The 22,330-nt window shown below is 39.9% G+C and overlaps 1 long non-coding RNA gene across 1 annotated transcript in view; it reads right to left on the reverse strand.

Moving 5' to 3' along the window:
* LOC134564797 (uncharacterized) overlaps window positions 1-22,330 on the reverse strand; it is a 75,306-nt gene that overhangs the window by 14,493 nt on the left and 38,483 nt on the right. The window contains exon 4 of the long non-coding RNA XR_010083652.1: window positions 3,271-3,353. This is a non-coding gene — a long non-coding RNA (uncharacterized LOC134564797). The remainder of the gene's footprint in view (window positions 1-3,270; window positions 3,354-22,330) is intronic.

A 22,330-nucleotide genomic window follows, 5' to 3' on the forward strand; every position in this document is an offset into this window, starting at 1 on the left:
TCTTCATGCATCACAGGTAAGGTTTGAGTTTCAGAGGTGCAAGCACACACAGCTTTGCATGAAATTAATCATAGGTGGAAAAACTTAGCACCTTTTGTAGATCAAGCCGCTGGTGAATGCAAGTTTCTCCTAGGATCCCACAATAAGAAAAGCAGCCCATAAACTGAATTAGCTGAGGCCACCAAGCTTACTTTAGGGACTAGATTATCTATATGATTGCAATCTTCTGCCTAAGGTTGAATTCAGTCATTCTCACAGGCATAAGCAAGATCTTATCCACTGCCACCCAGAAAATAGCAGATAAGCAGCCAAGTAATATAAGCATCTTGTTCTCCTGAAAGGATCTGAGGACACTGTACATCTTGGGAGATATATCTATGTCATTTGTCACACCTCTAGATGGATCTTCATCTTCCACTTCATATTGTCTGTCTTACTTCATAGACCCGGAACAAAGCCTGAAGTTTCCTAAGGCTACTTTATTCTCATGTCCCTGCCCTCATTTTGCACTCATCTCTCATTCCTTCCTTGAATCTGACAAATATGGAGAAGTTGGAATGCATTTGAAAAAATATAACTCCAGAAAACACTATTTGTTCCATGTTTTACTATACTACAGTAAATTTTAAATAATAATAATAATAAAAAAGGCACAGACAACTATGAACAGCCTTAAAGGAACACAGATCTGAAACCTACAAAAACTTAGGTACAAGCACAGACAAAACTGCAGAATGCTGGCAAAATCAGGTGTTATTAGAAAGAAAAGTTGTGGAATACCATCTAAAACATAATGATAATACAAGTCTTGTTCAGTAAAGAAATGAAATTTTCATCACTCTAGAAAACTTCAGTGCTTTCCATGCAATACCTCATACAATATCTCTCTTCATAAAAAGATATTTCTGCTGTAAGAGATAGATAATTGAAATAGCTTGTTTCATATTGGTACTCAGTTAATGCCATCTGGAAATACCAATGCGGCTGGAAAAAAGTGTTGTTGTTGTTTTTTTTCAAACGTATATTTATTCTTTGTGCTACCTACTATGTCCACCAAAGCTTGTATCAACACTGAAGAGGTACAGTGTGCAAACTTGAAATGGGACATGGGGTGACAGCAGATTTGTCAGGGATACCAGAACCTATGTTCTTTTCTATTTTCAATTGTTTTATCCATTTAGTATGCAATATGCCTTGTTCCTTCAAAAATTTCATTACTGTCCCCTATCCTACAAAAAACGATGGTCTTTTGAACTTCAAACAGCTTCCAAATTATTCGGTTCCTGGCACAGCAAATGTCATTTAGATTGTAGAGACAAAAGTAATGGAAAACAAACTCACCCATATATGTCACCACAGTGAAATCTGTGCTTCCCTCTGGCCTGTGGCTATTGTCCAGCCCTAAAAATGGTACTGTCTGATACAGGTTATTTGTGACTACAGCCTTATGCTCTTTACTGAGATGGGAGTAGCACATAAAGTCCAAACGTGATTTTCTGTCTCCTGCTGGAGACATTTCCCAGCATTACCTCAGGTGCTTTGTGGCTGCTCTCTTGGCCTCCTGGTGTTACTGTGGGAATCAAGTGCCCACTGGGGCTCCAGTTTCCAGGAAAATTCCATGGTAAGGTATTCGCATCACAAAGGTTATTGGACGTCCCCCAGAAGTAATGAGACTGCTTGACTTTTATCTTGTGGTTTTCCTGAGTGTCCAGGCACCTTCCCACACTCTCTAAAAACCCTTTTTTTTAGCTCTCCATCTGCTCCTCTGGTACATACCAGAGGACAGAGATGCTACAACCCTATTCGTAGAGGGATAGCACAGCTAGAAAGTGAAATGACAATCAGATTTTACCCCAGAGACTGTCTTTTGTGCACAGATACTGTACAATTGTTCCCTTAGCTGTTTTATTTGCAAATAAGTTCCTCTGTATTTATTCATATTCCTTCTGTAGTTCTTTTTATTTTTACTGTATTCACAAGGAGCGCTTCAAACCAGAGCAAATTAGGAACTCTCTCAGTGTGGTGGTAAAAAAACAAAGCCCTTCCATTCCATTCCAAAGTCCCAACATTTCAGTGGTTGGTGGGGTTTTTGCCAGCACCTGTGACTGACCAGCTGCTAGCAAGGAAAAAAGCCAGCTGAACAGTGCTTATTCCATGTTCTTTGACAAACCTTTGCACCCAAAATAACAAAGTTCAGCCCCCAAAGATCATCTTTTGTTTTCTGTGTTTGCTTACCAAACAGGAACTATGGCTATTTTCATATGTACCACAAGGTAAACCATCAAATGAAACTACAGCCTCCTGCTTTAGAAGGGGAAATTGTTGCATAAATCTCCAAAAGTCTTCTTGTTCCCTTGTTGGGGTTAATGGTAATTTTTTAATTTAATGCTCAAGAGATGTAGGTTTTCAGCATTGCTCTAAGTCACTGTTTCTCAGTTTAGTGTTTTGAGAATGAAAAAAAATATTCTTTTAATTTTTGTATTGCTACAAACTGTCTCTTATCCCTACTATTGCAAGAAAAGGTACTGGGAGGTAGGTACCTAGCTTAGTTCCTGCAGTTCTTATGCTGCTTACGCTACTATTTTTAATATCATTATGTCTCCTAGGTGCTTCGACACACAATTGTGGTTGGAATGAAGATCCTTACACCTGCTCTGGGTTTGTTGTTTCAGCCTAATGCATCTGTCACTGTCCTGTACACAGCTCCCAGCTAAAGTAGGAAAGTGGGCAGAATCCAGTGGTTCACACGGACACAACATGTAGGCAAAAAAGAAAAAAAAAAGGAAAAAGAAAAAAAAGTACAGATTACTTCAGTTTGATTTGCTTATACATATTTTTGCATGACTACCATCAGAACAGCCAAGTTGAGGATATATTCAGAGCTCTGACTGATGAGGTACAACGGTTGACAGGGCTACGTCTCTCCCATTGTACACCTGATTGAGGCAAAACCAGTTAGGTGATCAAACCCATCAGCTCCTGCCCCCTCACCTGGCCTGTGAGTGCTCTCTTCAACCCAGGCAAGCCAGCAGCCTGGGGTGAAGAGAGCGTAGGTGTCTGTCAAGCCTTAGCCATCCCTATACAGACCAGAGGACAGGAACTGCACCAGCTTTCTTAAGCAATGTCATTCTTACTAGGGACTCAGCCCCTCATCTTGGCAATGTCCCTGGGAAGGCAATGAAGGTTAGTCTGAAACACAACATAAAGAAACATTTGTGCAGGTCATGTAAGAAGTTTCTATTGCAAGCAAAACAAATGCAAATCTCTTACATCTATCTTGTTGTCCTGTCCCTTTAAAGAATGCATTTCTTCAGGAGCTGGGGTGGCCTTCAGTGCTGAAACATCAGCTGCTTCTGGAAAAGAGTTTTATATATAGTGCTCTGAGTCAGAAAGGATTGAATTCCTCTTCATTGCAGCCATCACTTCTATGTTGTTCCACTTATTCCAAGACAGTATAAACCGTAATGGGAAAAGCTACTCTGTTTAAATAATGTTGACCTTATTGTGTCTATTAACAATCATCCTTTAGCTGCACTTTACCTACAGTAAAGTTGTCCAGCCACTCGATGCTGGGAAATAATGATTGGCACAGTATTAAGGGCCACTCACCAGTTACTAGGCTCTGATTTCGATCCTAGTTAAATATCCTCCAAACTTACTATGTTATTCCAGTGAAAACAGAGTATGTTACCTGGCAACACAATGTGATTTTTTGTATAGTTGATATTTAATTTACTGCTTGTCCTGAAAGGCATCAAGGAGAAACCGTGCTAAAACTGAGAGTTTATATGTTTCTTTAAAATCTGTGGCAAGGTCTTTGATTTGCTATGGACAAAGTTTCCAGGATCCCAAAAGATACATAAAAGTAGGACTCATGACATGCATCCATCACAGACAGTTAATGAAGTTAACCCTTGCTCAATTGCCTTAAAAATACCTGAAGCTCTGCTCCTCCAAACAGTTTACATACAAAAAAGCTCAGATGTTGTCCATTTTTTGAAAAAATGGATTTCCCAAGGCATCTCTATTAGAAACAAAATAACACCAAGATTTTGCCATTTTTTTCTCAAACCACGAACTCTAAGACAAGAAGAATTTTATGAAGGGCCTGTACATGTATGTGTCCCTTCTCCTGCACACTATGCCCATCTCACAGACCTTCAGCTCTCCAAACCCTTAGCCCTGTGTTTGACACTGGCAATGGTATAACAGTTCAGTATCTTCTGTCTCTCTCTGGATATCTGTAGATCCCTGGTTTTCCACCTAGAGAGCCAGGGAGCTGCACAGGCAGTCTGTGGATGCAGGGCTAGGGGTGAGATATAGATGTGACCTCACAGGTGCACCCACAGCAGATCTGTGAAGCTCACAGCCTCCTCCAGCACTGGCAGGAAATGTGCAGGTAGCTAAGAGCTTTCTCAATTCAAGTGTCCTTGCTAGAACATTTCCATTATTACTGATAGGCTTGCTACTGCTTATTAAAGAATAAGCCCTTGTGGTCACACTGACACATGCATGCCCTCAGTAAGCCCACAGCCCTACTGACTGGACTTTCAGAGGTATCCTAATGCACATGAGAAGGCCTGCTGCCCCAGACAGTACTGCCTCTGGAAATTTCACTTTGAGATTGGAACACAGGCCTGGGGTAAAGGTAGTGTGTTTTGCTGTTTAAGAGCAGAAGCAATGCCATAAACATGAAGAAGGGAGGAAGGCATAGTTCTACATACAAACCATATCAGTTATTGCAGACTGATACAATCTGTTGCAGTAATCCAATCTGTTCAAAACAAACAAACAAACAAACAAATAAATAAGGGGTGGGATAAATGGGGCTAACAAATGTTTGCATACCAGAACTAGAATATAAGACGTCTAAAATGCATATGGAATTAAGTGATCTGAGATCTGGTGTTACATGTTAGTCAGTTCAAGAGTCAGGGATCCAGTGTAAGAGGGAAATTACTAATCACTTCTCTACAGCCAAAGACTGTTTTCCAGTTATAAATACCTTATTGCCAACAATGTGTCAGTCACAACTGGGCATAGTCAAAATCGTGTGAACAGCAAATTTTGAACACCACCAAATCTTTTTTCTTTCTGTATCACTGTCCCACTGATGATACTACTCAAATTTCAAATCAATGTATGTCAAAAAATGCAGACGTCTTAGATAAAGCAGAATTCATATCTTATTTATATATTCTTTTCTGAATTCTGTGTCCATGATAAGTAAGGACCGAAGATTGACAGGCATCTGATGAGAAGAAACATTAGCAAGCTTTTTTTTTTACCCTGTAGTAGTAAGAGTCTGAAAGGTTGCAATGGCTCTTTCTAAAACCAGAAAAAAAAAAAGAAATTAAATATTTAGTATCCAAGATTAAAAAGTAAATTAGCTGAATTCAATGTGTTTTACTATCAGGAGATATGTAGAGGTACAATGGCAATTATGACACTATTAACACCAATAGTATCTTTGGGGTATGACCAAAGCCACGTCTCCATAGGAGCAGAACAGTTCTCCTTGAGAGGCAGTGCATAGTAAGAATACTTGTCACAATTTTGAAAAGGGAAATAATTCCAAAAAAAAAAATATATTTCCACCTATGCCCTAGAAAACTCTAGCCTCTGGCATTGATTTCTGTGTTGCAGCCTATGTTACAGATGAAACATTTCAAGGATTCTGCTAAATGCTTGGTAACCCGTCTACAGCTTCAGGAAGATTTTCAAGATATTAATCCATAAGGGAAGATGCTATTTTGCAGGAGAGTTTGTGAGCCTGGACACTCTGGAGCCATTCCTCTTCTTCTTTCCCAGCATCACCAAGGGGTGAGACAGGCTATATCCCTGCCTTGTCCTCATAGTGTTCACATATAAATTACAGACACTGCACACAAATTTTGCCTTTTCTTGTTTGAGGCCTTGCTGGTACTACCTGCCTTCTCACCTTCCTCTGGCAGCAAGTTCCAGAAGTTCACTGTGTGCTCTATAAATGGATACTTTTTAATATAACTTAAGGTGATCCATGAATGTCATGGTGTCCTCTAGCTCTAACAGTGTGAGATTGGCTGGACAGGACCCTGACATCCAAGTTATTCGCTACCTTTATGATTTTGTAGATATGTCATATCATGTCTCCTTTCTGAATCAGAGTCACAGTCCTCCTAAACCCTTTTGCCAAGACTACTGCCCTGCTAAACTAAGCAATTTGCTTTCCCTCGCGTGTGCTTTCCGAACACATTACACCCCTCTCGGGCTTCAGAGAGAGACTCTGCATGCAGCACTACAAAGTTTTATTAGGTAGCAGAACAATGTCCTGTGCCATTAGGATCCTTCCTGTTGATGCCAAATATAATTTTGGATTTCTTGGGGTAGGTGTCAGGGTTTACTGAACTGTGAAAGTAGAGGAGGGACCAAAGTTGTACACAGAGACTTGAGGGCTTTGGTTGCAGAGAAGTAGCAGAGAGGGTGTGAAGAGAGGGAGCAGAGAGCTGATGAGACTCAGGGTTCGTGTGTCTGAGGCCATAAATAATTAGTGGCTTATGTCAAGTGCTTGTGTGTGGTGAAGTGACAGCTTTGAGAGAGAGAAGAAATCAGTACTAGCTTTTGTTCTGCATCCTGGCTGCCCAAAAGCTGGTATGTATTTGTTTTACAGTCTCTTCTGAAGAGGAACAGTGGACAAAGGGTTGCTGCTCAATAGCTATGTTTTTCTGTGAATAGCATTTATTGACCTCAGACTGAAATACTTAAAGGTGAAAATTAGATGCCTCGATCTTTAAACATGGATTTGGTTTTATTTTCCTTCAGCAGTGAGACAACACGTCTTTCTCAGTACATCACTCAGATAGCTGGCTGGCTCACTTGCTTAGGGTGAGTTTTCAGTGTCTGGCAATGTCCTGATGCATGACCTGTTAGTGGTCAGAGATCAGAGACTTGGTGCTCATGCTGTGAGATTTCTCACAATCAGATTTCCTTGCTCCTTGGAAGAGCCACAGTCACCACTTCTCCACCCCTCCTAGATGGTACGGCATGAAAGCAGACTATCAAAAAACCCCTGAGCTTCCATTCAAACCACTGAAGTGCACTTTTTATAAAAACAGATTTTCATTAAAAAACATGTATCCCATATAACAGCAAAACAATTTTAGCAGAACTACTGAAATGTTTCATTTCCTTCAAGAATGTCCTTTTTACTTGAATTTCTTCATGAGCCTTCAAGAAATCAGTGGGATTCAGTTACAATTTGCTATGGACCTAACAACATTTGTTAAATCTTGTGTTTATGTGAAGTGCGACTCATATTCTCTTTTATCATTCACATATTTTTTAAATCTATTTCTCATCAAAACCCCTCCATTACAGGTGCACTTCAGGAAAGGCAGCTAAAAATCCGACGTGATTCATGTAGTGAAGATCTGACACCTCCAGCCATTTTTTTCAAGTGCTATTGGCCCTAGTTAACATTTTCCACCTTTTCTTTAGATAATTTCCTAGTTTTCTATAGACAAGAAAAACATTTCAATGACACCCACAGCTCCAAATCACTACTTAGCACATAATGAACTAATTTAAACCAAGTCAACTTGATTCCAGTGTTCTGCCATGTGAAACAGATGCTTCTTGCCAGGGCCAAAAGCCATACATAAAGAACAGTAGCAAGCGAGCACATTCCTAACTCTAGGTGTAAATCAAGCCTACACGGTACCACATTTCAAACAACATTTAGTATAAAGTAAGAAAATATATGAAATTACAGGCTTAACTACTCTGTGTTTGCCGTTTAATTCCAGATCACTTCCCAGATGTAAATTTTTTGTTTTTGTAAAGTTTAGTTTGCTTGTTTGTTTTGGAGATAAAAAGAAGATTCAGTGGCTGTTTATTTTGTTAGTAGTGAATGCAGGTTTTTTTACTAAAATATTTGTAACAATCTGATGAAACTATCAACGTCCACAAGACTAGGCTGTTGAAATTTAACCTTTAACATAAACTACGGAGTAAAAATAACATCTTTTTTTTACCTCAGTGCATCTGCCTCTGAAGCATCTTAAACTGAGACAGTAAGAACTGCAGCACATAAGTCAACTTTACTTATTATCTGGGACCCTACAAAAGCTGTAAATTCTCTGAGAAATATATCCATTAATGTATTTGCATTTCAAGCTTTTGTATACTTTTTATCACCACACAGCATCACAGGCAGGATTTAGATCTAAGAAAGTCAGAATACATAAGAGTATCTTTCTAATACTGACACGTGTGGCTAACAAGAGGACTGTAATAACAAAGTCCTAATTTAAAAGTCAGGGCTCCATGTCGTTAAGTCATGGATTACATAAAACTCTCTCTAACACAACTGCATGGCTTAGCAAAAAGCAAGTGGTAGCTTAGGAGAACATTTGAAACTTTCAAGTCATTGATGATGGACAAGGGCGCTCTCTTTGCTGTGCTTTTGAGAAGGAGATACATATATCTTCTGCTGCTAGGGAAGATAGGTCTGTATCTTAACAAGATCTTTGCTAGAAGAAAAATGCTTTGGTTCTCAGGAGGGAAAGGAGATAATTGGCTGCTGGGCACATTTTGTCTAAGCAAATGCAGCAGAAAAGTTCGTCAGCAGTTTGAGGATAGTTGAGAAGTGGTTGCCTGAAGTGATGGTGGAATATTTTCTATATAGTGTTTTTGTATTTTTTATTAATCCATTGGCAGGCTCAGTTGCTTTTATTGTCCAGTTGTTATCTTTAAGCTGTTACTGAATGCAGTCTGTAATTGAATTCAGAGCCAAAGAGTCGGTAAAGCCACACAGAGCAAAAGTCTGAGACAGCAGGAGCTGAGCACACCTGTCATGTTACAAGGTCGTTTAGATAAAGGAAACAAATTAAGAATCTTCCTAGGAAAAAAATATAGCATCTTTAAATACAGTCATATCTAGAATGATCTACAATCATCCTGTATGGATACAGTGTGAACTCTGACACATGATGGGCAGCAGTACAGAAAATCACACATTCTCAGGTAACAACCTAAAGTACATCAGTGAACCTGACATCTGTGTACCTAGTAAGTAAGCAATTTCTAGAGCACAGTATGAGCAGTACTTCAGAGAAGACATTCACAACAGATGTGTTTCAGGAGTTTTGTGTCAGAATATCTCCGATCTAGTTTGTGCTAAATGTTCATTAGCTATGGGAATACAGTCAATGTGCTGCTAAGTGATGTTCTCTGGTTTAGTTTAACCATAGGGGCGTATATTTTTTTGTGCGCAAAGACCAGTCAGTGATCTGAAACTCCATGTGCTGGAGTGACTGGGTGGTAAGTGAGTGTCCTTAAAGACACTCTCCTAACCAAGAAAATTAATATAACCTAGTGGAACTAGGGCAGCATCTCCTTCTGTGAGCCAGAAGTTCATGCTGCTGCATTGAGAACTAAAGACAATAATGAGAGGTCATGAGCTGCACATCACTGATGATCTCCTCCCTGCTTTGGTTCCACGATAATGTAATTCTAGTGACAGATACTGACAAACTCAGAAATCATTCACCAGCATATGCTTATTATGTAATGCATATGTTTAATAAAAATAAGTGCTATTTAACATGAATTTCATGTATTCTGATGCAAACTGTTTCTCAAAACAACTTTGTGCCTGTATGGAAGTCCAGGTCAGAGAGTAACAGGTGACTCAAGAAGGGAAATCAGACATATTTGTTGTTTGTGGAACAGGTCTTGAGGGCAGTCATTTCACTGCAGTTGCCACTACTTATGCTAGACCTGAAACTGTTCCAAAAGCTGAAAACTATAGAGTGCATTGGAAATGCAGGAAAGGGTGAGGTGGAGACGTGGGCAGAGTAATCGGCCTGGCTGGGTACCTGTGGCTAGTCTGTACATGACTGAGCTGTCCATTGGGCATGACCCTTTCCATCTCTGTGACCAGCAGAAGACACAGCCATCGTTTAGCTGTAGTTCCAGCCAGATTACCTGAGGAGGTATTGCACATTCCTCAGCTCCCACGTCGGGGAACTTGCTGAAAACAGGGATGTTTTGAACTTTTTTCAGCATTCCAAATGAAACAATGAAGGTAATTATTTCTTTGCTTTTTAAAATGATACTGAATTTGTATCTAATTACAAGAAGTACCTGGAGGGTTTCCCATGGTTGGTTGTTTTTGGCTTTTTTTTTTTTTTCCTCCTTCAAAAGTCTTTCAGCACAGCACAGTTATTACAATACTTCCCCGAGGGATCAGCCTTGCAATTCCAGCTCTGGCAAGGGTCCCACAGGCTCTAACAAGTGCTCAACTTGAGTCTGTGTTACTGACTGGGCCTTTGGTAGACAGTTAATTTGGAAAAGGAGAGCATACTGTATCTAATATGTTCTTCTTGCTGAAAAAAAAAAAAAAAAAAAAAAAAAAGTTCCTGTTTCTTGAAACTGTCTATCTGCATCAAATTCACCTGAGAGACTGTTTGTGTGTCAGATATTTCACCTGATGTTCTTTAAATTATTAGAAATTATAATACATGGTATTTTGATATTTTATGTTACCAAAAAGTATGAAAACTCATTAAAAAGTGCTTCATTTCATGAAAAGAATTTTGTTTCTGATTCAACTGATCTAATTTTTCAGCTTGCTTAATTTAAGCAAAAATCTTTTTAAAACACCCATATAACAAGGAATTCCCTCCTTCCATTTACATTTGTACTCCTTAGACTGACCAACATCAGTAAGAGTGTCTTTTAAAACCTGCAGGTGTGAATTACTTTATTCTGAGTTCCATCTATTTCCCAAATATCTAACAGCTGGTGATGGATTTGCCACCATTAGCAGGTGATAGGGCACAAGAATTTCAGCAACTGGTCCAATAAATCACAGGATTACAGACCCATTTAAGTTAGAAAAGACCTCTGAGATGAAGGAGTCCAAAAAACAAAGAAGTAGGGCACCAAATGTGATCTGATGATTCATCACTTCTGCAGGTGATTCCTCCACAGAAAATTTAGTTCTTTTCCAATATTTCATAGGTTTCAGAAGAGAAAGCTTTTTACTAGAATACATCCAGCTCACAGGGGACATTTGCCCCAGGGTAGGCTGCTCTGTCTGACAGAGGCTGATGCAGAACCAGCAAGGGTGAGGGCACTTGAAGACACACTCCTGAGTTGGAGCCTGGACAGGGCGTGAGATGCAGTGAGGTACTTTGAGATCTTACAATGGAACATACAGCCTGATGCAGTTTTTCTTCTGTTGCTGAAACCTAGCCACTTGGCTGGGAAAGTTTTGATGCAACCTTTCATTTCAAAGATCAGGAATTTTGTCCTATCTCACTGAAGAACATGACCACAAAAACACCATAACATTGCTTCAGCATACAGTAGGATTTTTTTTAGAAAATTTTTTATCTTACTAGTTTGATATTTTGCTAAGGAATGAAAAAACTCAATATTGTTTACCAGTGATTTCTTATAATTAACTATACACACTCATTTTTCTTTCTGGAGTCCAGAAAGAAAGAACCAAAGAAAAAATAATGGCTCATAATATGTCCAAGAGAATTAAACAGTCTTGAACACTTTATCATAGATTTTTAGAAGTCTGCAACTGCACCAAAAAAATGACAAAGACATGTCTTATCCATGGAGGATAAGAAACTGTAGATATCAGAGGTCACAAACACAGATAAATAAAATACCAGTTAAACATCTTGAAAGGCCAAGGTGAAATTCCAAGAATATAACTCTGACATTGAAGTATTCCCTTCTTGAAAATAGCAGGACATATTTGCTTCTAATTATGTACGAATGCAGGAGAGCAGTCTCTAAAAAATATTATATGTCAGAGCTAGCATTACATAAATCACAACCATCTCACTTCAGTCAGTTTCAAACCACAAAAAAAGCCCCTAAGTCTATTTTGAAATATAATACCTTGAACTGAGCCAAGCTTATTGCTAATGCATTTATTAATAATCCTGTCTCCCTGCATATTTGGGAACATTCAGAGCCTCAGTGTTCCAGCTGGGTTGCTTCACGTTGACTAGAAACATGTCAGATTGTATAGTCTGTGATTGGATACAAACCTTTCACATGCATGTTTTTATTTGAACCCAGATAAGGATCACCCTTTTACAAAAGCAAAATGGATGTGATTAGGTATGATATATTTCTAATTGCTCACCTTGGCTTAGTATTCACTGGAAGCAACTGAAGTGTCACATTGATTTTCGCAGCTGCCTTTGCAACCTTCTACCTATTTAGTGTGTAATTTTAGGTGCATTTTTGATTGTCCAGAAACAAACAAAGAAGCAAAAAATGCAGCTGGCAGCACAAACTCAGAAAGGTTTTGTACTTTCCAAGTCAGAGGTGGCACAGTTTAAATATCTGTGTGATATCTGTGTGAAGTCAGAAATATCTTCTCTCTTAAAGGAAAACTATACACACAAATGTCAAGTACACGTTAATTATCCTGTGACTCAGATCAGAATGACTCTCCTCGGTATGCTTTAGTCTGACAACACTTGCCAGTGCTGTTTCCTAATGAACCTCTCTATTCAGGGTGGACGTGAGACACTTGTAGAATGTGGCATGTTATTTTTGATTGTGGACAGATATGCACATATCTTCCAAGAGGTCTTATACTCTTCACTTCAGTCTGGACACATTTGTTTTGCATCCTTGTCTCCATTCACCTAGCTTTATTTCTGTGCTCAAAATCTGCTACAATTCTTAGCAAACACCCTCTGCTCACCCTTACTTTTTTGGGCTCAGACTGTGACTCTGGATGCATCAGGAAAATCATCCTAATTAGTGTTCTTCATTGTTCCTTATTGGTGTCAGCAGAATAAGCAGAAGCAAGAGAAAATTAAGGAAGATGTAAATCTAGGATCTTTTTTTTCCTTTATTACTGGTGTGCCTGTGGGTCAAAATCATCAGAGATGGACAGGAATAAGTACTGCACCAAGGGTTCTCAAACCCTTTTTTGGGCAGGAGCAAAGAGATGAGTAGAAAGTCTAGTTCAGACAACCCTCTGGGGATGGTGAAGCCACGCACTACAGTACTTGCAGTTGTGCTCGCCACTCTGGCTGCCCAGCCCAGATGGGGAAGTCCCTTGCTGGCAGAATTGGATATGAGAATTCGCTGGCTTTGCTCAGTCTCACAGCAGTGCTGTGACCCCCAACTGCCAGCAGAGCAGACTTAGGGACTGCTGGCTCATGGAGCTCTTCATCATTAGCCTTGGGCAACCAAATGCTGGAAAAGGAGCACTGTAAGAGCACCACATTTCTTGGCTGGGTGGAACTGACTGCACTGCCTCTTGAGCCCTTTGTCCATGAGTGGAAGACATTGCTTCATTCTGGGCCAGTAAAGCTAGACCTGGCTGAAGGCATCTTCCCTCTTCCCCCATTTCACAAACAACACTTTGTGAGCACCAGCAGGTATGAATCAATGCTCAATATATCACTCCCCACTTGAGCATCAGTGTCACGCTCAAGACAAAATATAAACTTAAAAGCCAGCCTAATTCAGGAAAGGGCTTCCTGCAATGTTGTAGGGTACACAGCTCTTCTACGACCTCTTCGTCATTTTAATACTACATAGCTCTAAAACATTCATTTGTTTGAATTGAGCTTATTTGCAGGTCCAGTCCTGGATTCCATCCCAATCTTGTTTAGCAGCCAAAACTCTTACTTCTGTTGAGGCCTGTTCTGTTTCAGAGAGGACAATATATTGGACCTTACTGCTTTTACTCCAGTCAAGTATTGTTTAAGTTACAAAAGGCTCCCTCAGATCTTTGCTCACCCAACTGTTCTGACACAGGGAATTTTTACTTTTAAACCTTTAGAAAAAACATTCAGCTAATCTTCTGGGCTCTGGGTCAGGAAAGAAACCTCCTAATGTTAAACATATGCCTTGGAATTGTCATCTAATGCAAGGGATCTGAAATATGTGTTTCTACTAAAGACTGCAATTAAGTGTTGCCCTAGATAGAAGTGCATTCTGGATTTGGGCATTAATGAGGATGTCCAGGGACAAACAATAGGTACTTTTTTAGATTTGCATTAGCTTTACACCACCTACCATTTGCAGCAGCTTATGTCCAAACACAGGAGCACATATACAATGGAAGATAAGCAGTGCTTATACATGAAGGAAAGGAGTGTTGACTGTAAGATAGCCAAAGGTATGGCTGCACCTTGCTGTTTACAGAGAGATTAATAGATTTTAGGCCTTAATTCTTTAAGATCTTTAGTGTTCTTTTGGGAGACCTAAGTCCTCTCAGCATTCACTGCATTTAGGGGCATTCAGTGCTTTGGAGGATTAGTTCCAGTTACACCGTTTTGAAAAATCTCTTTGATTCTTGGTGGTGATATGTGAAGTTTGTATCATTATTTTTTTACAATTTTTATTCATGCATAGAGCACAGCCACCTCAAGAGCATTCATATGTCTAAAATTCAGATGAAAACACATATTCTGGGGTTAAGAAAACTTCCCAATTATTTCTATTTCTTGTGTCCAGTTTTGAAGACAGAGCTTCAGAACACATTTTTGGGCTGTGTCTGCAAACAAGTAATGAGACAGCATTTGCTGTGTACTACCTGCATCAGTGGGTGCATGTCAGAGAGTTGGAGGGGTCAAGTCACTGGCTGGTGTCACCTTTCCCAAAGACAGGAGAGGTTTCCGGAGTCCTTTAACGGGAGGCATTTGTCACATGATATCTCCAATGGTCTTCCAAGTGTCAGCTGTAACATAACACTTTTCAACTAAGACAATAAATTGGCTTAAATTTAGCAGGAAAAAGACACTTGACTCTGAACCAGGTCTGATAAGCAAAAACCAAAACATAACTAAAAGCAGGAGGGAGGAAATTTGGCCTCGGAAAATCTTTTAGAAATTTCGTGCCCCTGCCCCAGTCCCCCTTCCCTATTTAAGGCTTTATTTTTTAATTTTTTTTTTTTTTTCTTTTTCTCATCAGGTGTGCTGATGGAAACTGCGGGTACGGAGCTCCGATAATTGCCCGGATTCCTGAGCCCTCCATCCTTCAACGGGGCTAGTAATGAAGACAGAGAGAGAGGCCGAGATGTGCCTGCCTGCCTGGAATGCAGCCGGAGCTGAAAGCTGACACCAGCTCTCTGGAAAAGGACGTGCGAGCAAAGGCTGTCTCCAAGACAATAGAGTATTTTTCCTGTGATGCATTTACACAGTGGGGTTAAAGTTCTGTGGAAGCAACAGCTGTTGTAAAAATATTGTATTAAATATGCTTAGAACTGTAAAATGCGTGCTCCTCATGTTGCACTTTGCTCAAGAGAAATTTAGAAACCCGTGGTATGTCTGAGGGAGAGTTTCTGCTCTCTCAGAGGCTGTTTTATAAATGTCATGCTCCATTTTCAACCTTTTCCTGCTGAGAGAGCTTCTTCTTCAGACCGTATTTCTCTAAAGTCGACTTTCAAGTTAAAAGCTAATAACTGAAGCATGACTGGGTCTACTCCTTGATTTTACCCCTAGATTTTACCCTTGCCTTTTGCTTGAAAACTTAACTTCCACTATATTTGTGCTCTTGTGTTTGGACATAAGCTGTTGTGAATGAAGCTTACTTATCATGGTGCCACCCATACATGTGGCCCAGCTATCATTAGAGTCTTCCATCACTACAGAGCAATCTCCAGCAATGCTCTCCGGTTACTTTGTTAACCTCTGAGGAGAACCTTTCTGCATGTAAAGTGGATAAAATATTACCAGCTTCAAAAATCAGAGGCTGGTAAAACAACAGCCTGCTTCAGAGGTATTATCTCCTGTCATTTTGCAATTCTTAGAGGCTTTTTAAATAGTTACATAGTTTTCAAGTCAAGAGGCAAAGACTTACAGGTTGTAAGAGACTCACCCAACGCAGCCCTCTTCAAGTGAAAACACAAGGACACAATGGCACAGCTACACAGGTGCCTCGATGGATGAACTGATAATGACATCTGTAGTTTTGGTCCTTTCCACGTAAACTTTGAAAAAATTGTAAAAGTCTGTAGTGAGGTGAGTCCTCTCCTCTCCTCTCCTCTCCTCTCCTCTCCTCTCCTCTCCTCTCCTCTCCTCTCCTCTCCTCTCCTCTCCTCTCCTCTCCTCTCCTCTCCTCTCCTCTCCTCTCCTCTCCTCTCCTCTCCTCTCCTCTCCTCTCCTCTCCTCTCCTCTCCTCTCCTCTCCTCTCCTCGAATCTCCTCTCCTCGAATCTCCTCTCCTCGAATCTCCTCTCCTCTCCTCTCCTCTCCTCTCCTCTCCTCTCCTCTCCTCTCCTCTCCTCTCCTCTCCTCGAATCTCCTCGAATCTCCTCGAATCTCCTCTCCTCGAATCTCCTCTCCTCGAATCTCCTCTCCTCGAATCTCCTCTCCTCTCCTCGAATCTCCTCTCCTCGAATCTCCTCTCCTCGAATCTCCTCTCCTCTCCTCTCCTCTCCTCTCCTCTCCTCTCCTCTCCTCTCCTCTCCTCTCCTCTCCTCTCCTCTCCTCGAATCTCCTCCCTTCTCCTCCCTTCTCCTCCCTTCTCCTCCCTTCTCCTTTCTTTCTCCCTTCTGCCTATCCTTCTTTTTTCCTATCCTCCTTTCCCCTTTCTCCCTCTCCTCTCCTCCTTTCTCATTTCTTCCTCTGCCTTCTTTCTTTCTTGGGATTTTGTTTTTGGTGGAGTTGGAATAATTTTTTCTACTGAAACCTGTTTGCTGAAATAGATGACTTGCTACTTTCTCTAAAAGGTTGTTTTTAATAATAGGTAGGATGTCAATTCTTGTCTTTAAATCCCTGCTGTACTTATAGAAAGTTTGATTTAGGAGACTGATATACTATGGCCTGGGTTTATTTATGATTTTATGTTTCTGTTTCACTGCATCAGGTCCTCCACCCTGGATTATATCTTTTCACTAGAGATTTTGTTTCTTTTTTTTTTTCCTGACAAAAAATGAGCTGGTTTTGCTTCTCTTCCAGAGGTACTCAAAATAAATAACATGTGCATATTTAGTGAATTTTCAAGCCTACTGGGTCTGAGCCCATCCAGGCAATGTGAACCTGCCCATGCCCAGTAATAATACTAAGAGGAAATTACTCTTCCACCCAAATCAAGTTTCAACATCTGCAGATAGCTTGTCCTAATGCACTTGGCAGTGACGCCAAGAAAAGCTTATCCATCCTTCCCCTAGCAGCTGCCGTCATCACAACAGTCCAGCTGCAACTGAGATGGCTAAACATTTCTGCAAAGTTGTTTGAGTGTGTTTCAGGAACCCAGGAAAGAGAGCATGAGAGGAAGGTGTTTGCATATGTGGACTCACAAGTATGCCAAAGAGGGGAGCAGGAAAATATTGCTAATCCCACTCTTCCCCACTTCTTAAAACATATTTAACCAATTAAAATAATCAATGTGAAGATTAATTTTAACCATATGAATGTATGTGTGGAAAAAACTTTATTTTCAATATGTTGTGTTTTGGAAAAGAAATTCAAACACATGCCTGAACACATACATAGGAGACAGAGAGAGATCTCAATAACTGAGCATGATTTACTTCCATGTGCTTGAAGGTACAAACTTCACATATATTCTACATCTGTTGGAACCCAGCAAAACAGGGGATGTGGGCTTTTACTGCTGCCAGGGTCCATGTGTACAGGATTATACTGTCATCCCACTTCATGCTAGAGATTGGGTCTTCACATGTTATTGAATTTCTGTCTCAAAAGACGAGACCAATTCATCTTCAGTAGGAAAAGTATGCCTAAGCTGTTTCAGTAGTTTTGAGAATCTCAGCCTAAATAATCTTAACTGACAAGAAGTGAAAGAGTTATCTTACTAAAGACAATCAAAACACTGATTTCAGATGAGGATTTGGATGTTCAGCACTCTTAAAGTGTGGGCTTCTATAGGGGCAAAAAAAGTATTCTGGAGTATTCAAGAAAATCCTGTCAATTATGGAAACTAAACATCCTCATCAGGAAGGGAGGCTTTCAAAATGCTCTTTCAAGATTCCTTTCAAGATCTTCTTGATTCCTCTGTCCCCATGAAATGTGTGGCCATCAGGGAAACATCTTCAAGTTCAATAAGCAGAAGGCATTGCAATACCCTCATTACAGAAGGCTATAACCAGTGAAGACCATTTTATTTAGCTGAGATTCTTCCAAACATCACATTTTTTCAGCTTTCCTTTTCAGTTTTTTCTCTCAGCCCCAGAGGTTGAGATCTAGATCTTCAAACAGAGCCTGTGACTGGCAGTGTCTCAATATGCAAGATGGAAAAGGAAGAGATTCTGTCTCCACAGAGAGGCAAAGAATGGAAAGCACTTATAAATAAGGGGTTGAAATAACCCCTGTGATGAAAGCTCTCACTTCTGGACTGAGCTGTTAGCAATATCATCACAAAATTGTTATTCAGATGAAGGGTGTGATTTTTGTTGGCGTTGCTTCTGGTCCCTCCAGAAGTCCCCAGAGGATTCACCACTGTCTGACGACACACAGCAATAAGTATAGTTTAAAGCTTCACATCATGTGAATCTATCAGTCAGGGGAGTAAGAGATAGGGGTTTTGAAAAATACAGCTACAAAAACAATATACGCATTTAATTCAAAGGGAAGATTTTAAACAAGTGTATCTATGAAAATAAGTGGCTGATTCCCAACAAAGCCAAAGCCTTAATTCCATGATGAACCCATTATCTCACTCTTGACCAGTACACAATTCTTGGTTTTATATCAGAAAAAAGACATTGTACTTTTCTTAAGCCCCAACCTATATGAAATCCTATTGTTACGGCATTCACCTCAACAATAGCCCTTTGGAGCACTCAAAATGCCTGGCTGTCAATTAGGTTACTATAAGGAAGGAACAGGGCATTGTTTCCATCACAATGCAGCATCAATGAAGGTATATACATTAGCCAGATGAATGCATTCTGCCGTGTTTCAGTAAACCCAGTGCAATCAATGCTGACAATGAATATCAAGCAGGTCTCTTGTAACAGACTGTGCAGGTATCAGACTGTGCACTGTATCTGGGTGCCCAGTATAACTCAGTATGTGGTGTGCTTCACAGATTGGTAATATTTTGGAGGACTTTGCTTCAGGGGAAAGCTATAGATGGGAGGAGGGGGTTCAAGGATACCTAACAGCCTGGCACTGACCCATTGAAAATAAGGAAGCAGTTTCATACAGCCTCACCATTTGCCTTTGTTATTAGGAAATAAATCAGCCTTTGTTTTTTCTGGACAAAGTGAAGGAATGTCATTATGACTTATAAATTGTGTAGTTACAAAACAATCAGGAAATCTTCCCATTTAAATCTGAATAACTTAAATTGTTGAGAATTTAAACTTCAGTCTATTGAGTGAAACAGATGCTTAAATAGAGGTCTTCATTGAAATTCTGTGTTTGAGCTAAAACCTGCATAAAAAACCCCAAACCAACAAACCAACAGCTGTGGGGCTGGTAAAAAAGACTGAACAAATCTTATAGTTGCACCCTATAATGTCTTTTGACTAAAGATAAGATGAAACCACAGTTGACAAAGTGGCAAATTAGTGTGGTTGGTAGTCCTTTATTTACACTATTTCAAATGTATTCAGAGAGTTATTTCCATCTCATGCCACTATACAATTTCCTTAGGTCTGTCTGGAGTCTCAGTCCTGAACATAGCGGTGCACTGGTAGTTAACACAGGAAGACAAAAACACTGAAGTCAAACATATGCAGAATTCCTTTCTCTCTCAGGGAATAGCAGCAAACATACAGTGCTTGCTCCCAAGTTACCAAAATTTGCCCACAGAATTTGTTATGTCATTGAGGTAAACCTCTCTGACCTGATGTCAGCTAAGTCAAGCAAAGTCTAGCTGAAGAAATGGTAAAATTTTGGAGAAACAGAAGTGTTGTGCTGACTTTGTGTATGACTAAAAGCAAATGCTGCACATAAAACAATGCCCCTGTCACTAGACAGAGGAGCTAGCATCATTGATCTGGCAGTTGGAGCTGCAGACTTAGAAATGATCTGTGAATAACCTCAGCACTCTGATAGCTATGATTTTCTTGGCCCTTTCATGGTGTAAGAACCTTGCCACTGCTAGAATTTCCTTTTTCCAGCCTTTATCTCTGGCTAAGCTCCACCCCTCATGGATTTTCACACTGTCCCTTCTCAGAGATGACCTCTCTTCCACCTCTGACCTCTTTCAGAGTTTTCACCCTTGCTTTAACAATTGATTTATGATGTGCCTGTGAAAGGGTCAAGCCTACTTTTACGGTTTGCTTAAAATATTTCTTTTGGGGGTAGATACAGAAGTGGTGCTTAATAAGTGCTAAGTAAATAAACTAAGGATAGGAGACAGCTTCCCTTTTCTGCTAACTACTAGATGTCTCTAAAACTCTTTGTAACAAGTGTTTACCAAGTCTTCAAACAAATTAACTGATAACTGTAATAATTTTGTGCCTAATGAAATGTGTCAAGGGTTTAGGATTTCCAAAAAGAGTAATTTCAAATTAAGTTGTCTCACAGTTCAGTGAAAAGGCAATGCTAAAGATAATTCAAGGACTTGTATATGTAATGGACAGGAAGTCTATTTTTCTTTTAGTTTGACAGATTGATCTTCCACAGGAAAAAAAAAAAGAAAAAAAGGCAAAAAGGCTACTAGGTACAAACTTTCATTGCCTCAAGTCTCCCTATGCCAAAACTCCTTTTAACCTCACTTCAGGTGGTGTCACAACTGCAGGATCTATCAATCACCTTAAAGGCATATTTTACTCTTCTTGTTTCACTTATCCATTATTCTTTACACGCACCATAATTCATCCTGCAAACTCAGTTGTCCCCATCATACAAGGCATCTAAAAATCAAAACTGCATATGCTTAGATTTTAAAAAATTCATCCCATACTTGTGATGGCATTTATGAAACACAAAGTAAGTACTGACTAGATGGCAATGCTTATTCTTCTTGCAACAGATCACATCACAGACAAAGCCATTTGAAAATATGAAGAGTGTTTTGAGGCCCTCTGTTTCAAGTTGAAGAGTGCCTCAACATTTTCGCTATAAACTTTGTCACATCTGTGTCTCTCCAAGCTAACTGGTACCAGGTGATATTTTTAGATGCCACAAAAGACATTCTCTTGGTTTTGTAAGTGTACTGATTTTTTTCCTGGCCATTAAAAACTTGATTTATTATACTGACAATTTTAATAGAGAAAGAGACAGTTTATTGCTGAATGTCTTTCATTTTCACATTTCCATGAAAAGCTGCCAAAGTGGTAGCTTTGGTAAAAAACCACCAAGTCAACACCTAGCATTCTATTTGGTATTTGGAATAGAAAACCTCAGACAGGCCAAACGTAGATGATATATCTCTCTGTGTAATTTGAAAAATTACTAAATTGTTATAGTGCTTCTGTGGTTTCAAAGCATATGCCAGAGCAGGAAGGGGGAGACAACAGGTGAACAGCCTCCAGGCCTCACTCAGTCTTGTTGGCAGCATGCTCACTGTTAACCATTGGTCCAGAAAGAAAATGCCTATTTCAGTCTGTTTCATGTTTGCCCCCTTGCTGAAGCCAGAAAAGAACGGGATGTAGTTTTGTTCCCATACAGCCTATCTAGGAAGAGAACAGCAGGATCAGACAGAGCAGAACAGAGGGTTTGAAAGAATCATCTCCCAAACACAAAGACTGCTGTTAGGACTGGACACTGTCTGCCTTGTCACCATCTACCTGTGTAATCACCAGGCACAACGAAGTCTATTCATTGAAGGCCCCACTCAGGGCTCCTTTGGCGTGCTTAACACTTCCGCAGACTTACAAGGATCTTCGGAGTGTTCAAAGGATGAAAGAATGGACACTATTTATAGTTTTGCTGATGCTGGGAGGGTGGCTGTAATCCTGAATTCCTTTCTCAGCTCATGCTCAGCCTTGAGCTAAATGAATAGCAAAATTAAATAAATAATAACCATGAAAAAATGACCCAATGAGAGTACGGCCTTTGTTTCTATCCTGAGCATGGAGTGGTGTCACTTGTTACATGCTGGTATTCAGAAAACAGCTTTTGATCTTGAAAGCTTTCTGTTTGTTTTAGTCCTTTTGCATTAATCACCCCTTAATTTCATTTACAGGATGCAAATTACTCTTATTCCTCTTGCTCAGACCATTTGAACTAGTAGATCAATGAGCTGATAGGCCATCAAGTAAAAGAGCTGGGGAAGAAAAGTAAAAAAAAAAAAAAAAGAGCTGAAAATACTTACAAATCTTGACTACACTTGACAAAAACCAGAAGTGGCCTGTGAACTATCCATTAGCTGAAAAGCTGGTATAGATCAGTGTCACTGCATTGAAGACAATGGTGGTTTGTCAGCTGAGAAGC

This window comes from Prinia subflava, chromosome Z, assembly GCF_021018805.1.
Source record: "Prinia subflava isolate CZ2003 ecotype Zambia chromosome Z, Cam_Psub_1.2, whole genome shotgun sequence".
Lineage (NCBI taxonomy): Eukaryota > Metazoa > Chordata > Aves > Passeriformes > Cisticolidae > Prinia > Prinia subflava.